General features: G+C 45.5%; 1 long non-coding RNA gene across 1 annotated transcript; it reads right to left on the bottom strand.

Moving 5' to 3' along the window:
- Positions 1 to 2,849, bottom strand: LOC125725306 (uncharacterized). The gene is made up of 2 exons (XR_007387432.1): positions 2,627 to 2,849; positions 1 to 2,498 (listed from the first exon to the last, which is right to left on the bottom strand). It is a non-coding gene; the product is annotated as an uncharacterized LOC125725306 (long non-coding RNA).
- Positions 2,850 to 3,891: the final 1,042 nt, after the last annotated feature.

Raw genomic sequence — 3,891 nt, 5'->3', positions numbered from 1 at the left:
TTTCTTGCAATATATCTTCTTTATATATGTGAATGCAAAACAACTCATCCATGTCCACTTTCGGATTCTTTCATTTAAATCACAAATTCATGCAAGCCATGATTTGTAGTGAGGGTAGATACATAAAACAATAAACAATACATAATGCAATAAACAATAAAGCAGTATAACAGCAAGAGGAACGTCTACATCGGTGTTTCTCAAGCCAGTTCTGCTGACCTGGAGCTGGGAGAGCGAGAGCAAAAGCATAGACTATCTGGGGGGGTCCATGAGGACTGGCGTGAAGAATGTCTGCTCTCTCTCTTCTGGCCCCGTGGCATCCAGAAAGGTCATTTACCATCATCTCACCACTTTTAGCTTATTCATTCCATCCAAAAAGCGAGAGAGCTCAGTGTGCTCTGACGTGTGGATCACAGCAAGCGGTTGGTTCAAGGAGCCCCCATCCATCTGACGCGTCCATCTGCTCAGGGTGACGTGACGGCACAGTAATGAAGCCAGGGCAGTGTGAGCTCACACACGGGCACACACACACAGAGTGACACATGGTATGTCCTGCAGGAATCACCGGCAGCCACCTGCCAGTACGCGTGTCCGTCTCTATGTGTGTCTGAGTGCAATAATCTTCGTCAATCTTCACTGTTATCAGTTCAATTCAGTTAAAAATTTTTAGTCATTTGGATAAAAAAAGTTGCATGTGTCTAAAGATTATAGTAAGGAGACAAACTAAACAAAAATCTACAGCAGTTGGTAATAATCCCCCCCCCTACAGAAAACCTTATCATAAACTCAGAAGTAAGGCTCAAGAAATTATATTTGCTTCATAGTACTTCTCCCAGGTCTTCATGGGTTAACAAACAAACTAGGTAAACAATTATTTGCTTCACTATCATATTCTGGAGTGCATATGAGAACAGAACATGGATGGGACAGTCATGCTGCTTTTGATTTTGTAATGCATCACAGTTCTGAATTGCACAGGTGGCATGTTTGTTTACAAGTGGCACACATCATTGTAGGGTCCCCCGTGGTTCAATTCTAGGACCGTTCTTATTCAGATTTTATATACCACTTCCGATCAGTACAATAAATAAATGAACATCAGCTTCCAACAATATGTGGACGCCACAGTTATATGTGTCTCTGGAACCAGATGCTCAGAGATCTGTCAGCTGTCTGCTTGACTGCACCGATGACATCGATGCCAGGATGTTTCTAAAGCTCAGAACAACCAAGGCAGAAAAACTCTTGAAAAGAAAAGACATTCTGCCCTGTTTTGAAACCAGATGTTTGAAAGCCAAAGACCATCAAAAACAGCTGCTTTCACCTTCCACCCCCCCCCCTGTTTTTTTGGATATGACCCCTCCAGAGCACTTTGGACATCCCTTCAAAATACACACTCAGCTTTTAGTTGCCATGGCCCTCATATACGGAATCCTCTCCCAAGGCTTCTTAAAAACTTGTACAGAGTGGATGCTAAAAAACACAAACCTGCTCAGATATGCCTGTTAACTCCTGCTTTCAATAAGATTTTATCTTTCTCGATAGAACAGGTTGTGCTGTTATTTCAGTGTTTTTTTTCTAATTTCTATTGGAGTCCCAATTTACAGTTTGAGCAAAAGTTCACTTTAGGAATTTACTAACGGTTTGCCTTAAAAGATTTTTATTGCACCGTACATCAGGCTTCAAAAGGAACCCCAGTGAAGAAGGAAAATCCATCCTGAGTTTTCCACGTACTTTCCCTTGGATCGGGGTGGGCCATCTTGACCCCAGAAAGGGCCATTGGGTGTGCGGATGTTCACTATAACTCCTTAATTACATTACTAATCAGAGGACTGATTGGCTGAAGAGTGCTCACACCTGGGTTTGAAGAGCTGACCGGAGGGTTATCCCAAAAACCTACACACACACCAGCACTTTGCGCATGATTACCCACCCTTGTCTCAGATGGAAAGAGAATCAACCTTAGTTTGAGTTTTGTAAATTAAAAAAAGCAACAATCTTTACGCTGTTAAATTCTCTAACAAGGCAGGGAATGAAAGACATTTTAAGTGTCTTATGATATATATTTTTACTTGCATTTCGTCTTATAAGCAGACGCGGCGGCTCAGTGAGTGGTGCTGCTGCTTCACACCTCCGAGGTTGGGGGTGTGAATCCCACCCCTTTTCTGTCACTGCACTCTCCCTCTTTCTCGTGGGTGTCCAAAAACTTGTCGGCAGTGAACAGGTGTCTCTAAATCACCTGCAGTGTTGAAGGGCTAAACAAGGTTAGGCGATGGGCAAACGGGATCCAAGACGCAGACATAAACCAAGAATCAGGAAACGAGCCGAATGTCAACACTGGGCCCGAACTAACAAATCCACACCAAGAAACGAGAGCTCAAAATTGGGTATACACACCTGATTACGCATTGAGCTTGAGGAGAGGTGGGATTCACCATGAGGAACAACCATCAGCCAGTCCCTGTAGCAGTTTGGGATCACTCATCACTCTGCTGACCCTGGGATTCAAACCGACAACCTTCCGATCACAGGTACAGTATCCTAACCTGCAGAGCTACACACCACCATGCTAATGAGATTTAAAATCTGCAATAACTGAATAAATGCAACTTCCATTTCTTTTCACCTTTGCATTATTTTCTCCTAAATCTGCTTCCGCTGCTTGTATTTCCGATTATGTCTGTCCTTCACAGGAGGCTGCTGATCTGTCTTCGCTTCAGCAACTCTGAGCTGAGCGCCGAGGGTGTAATTATTCCATCTTCATTCCCACACTGATACCTCCATGTGTGGCTAAATAAAGCCCCCTGGGTGGCATTTTCTGACATATTCATAGATGCCTTTGGTTTCTTTAATCTGCTCTTTATGGGACTTTGGAGCGTCTGAAGTCAGTAAGATAAGGACGGGTTTCAGGTCTCGGCAGAAGACCCATACTGACAGTGATATCTTAGAATACAGCAGCACCATGTCAAAATGAAAGCAACCATTTCTTTGTGACCATATTTGGGCCTTTGAGCAAGGCCCTTACCCCCAGTTGCTCCATGGACTGGCGGACCCTACTGTCTCCTCTACGCTAGTTTCATGAGATGGGCTGCTGGGATGCTTTTCCAGCTGTCCTGAAGGAGGCCTCAGATATATGCTGAGCACTCATTGGTCGCTTCACTTTCTGATCAATCTCCTCCAAAACCATCTCTGCTGTGTTTAGGTCAGACGGCCAGGTCATGTGATGTGACGCTATCATAAGCCTTTGTTGGTGGCTTGCTGTGTCCAAACTTTTGGCTGGTTCTGTAGTTGGAGACATTTTGTGTTTGGTGATGCCGGTGACGTATGGAAGCCTGACCTCAGAGCTCCACACACTTACTGCTATTCATTAAGAAGAGCGTGGTGGTCGGGAGCTGGGAAGGTGCAATGATGGAAACAGGAAGATACAAAGCAAGGAAGGAGATAAAATGGGTGCTTCACCATCAAACATAAAGGTCAGGGTGGGAGCCTGAGACTGGGGACAAAGAGAGGACACCTGGCGAACAGGGACAGGGAACACAGCATAGAGGACAGGGTGCGGAGAACACAGCACAGGGGACCTGATGCTGGAGACACAGCAAACAGGGTGCAAGGAACAGGGGACATGGCACAGGTGTCATGGTACAGGGAACATGGCACAAGCGACAGGGGACACAGTGCAGGGGACATGGCACAGATGACAGGGGACATAACACAAGGACACAGTGCAGGGGACATGGCACAGATGACAGGGGACATAACACAAGGACACAGTGCAGGGGACATGGCACAGATGACAGGGGACATAACACAAGGACACAGTGCAGGGGACATGGCACAGATGACAGGGGACATAACACAAGGACACAGTGCAGGGGACATGGCACAGATGAC

The sequence above is a fragment of the Brienomyrus brachyistius genome, unplaced genomic scaffold (genome assembly GCF_023856365.1).
Source record: "Brienomyrus brachyistius isolate T26 unplaced genomic scaffold, BBRACH_0.4 scaffold64, whole genome shotgun sequence".
Classification (NCBI taxonomy): domain Eukaryota; kingdom Metazoa; phylum Chordata; class Actinopteri; order Osteoglossiformes; family Mormyridae; genus Brienomyrus; species Brienomyrus brachyistius.
This window is presented reverse-complemented; position numbering and strand designations above follow the sequence as displayed.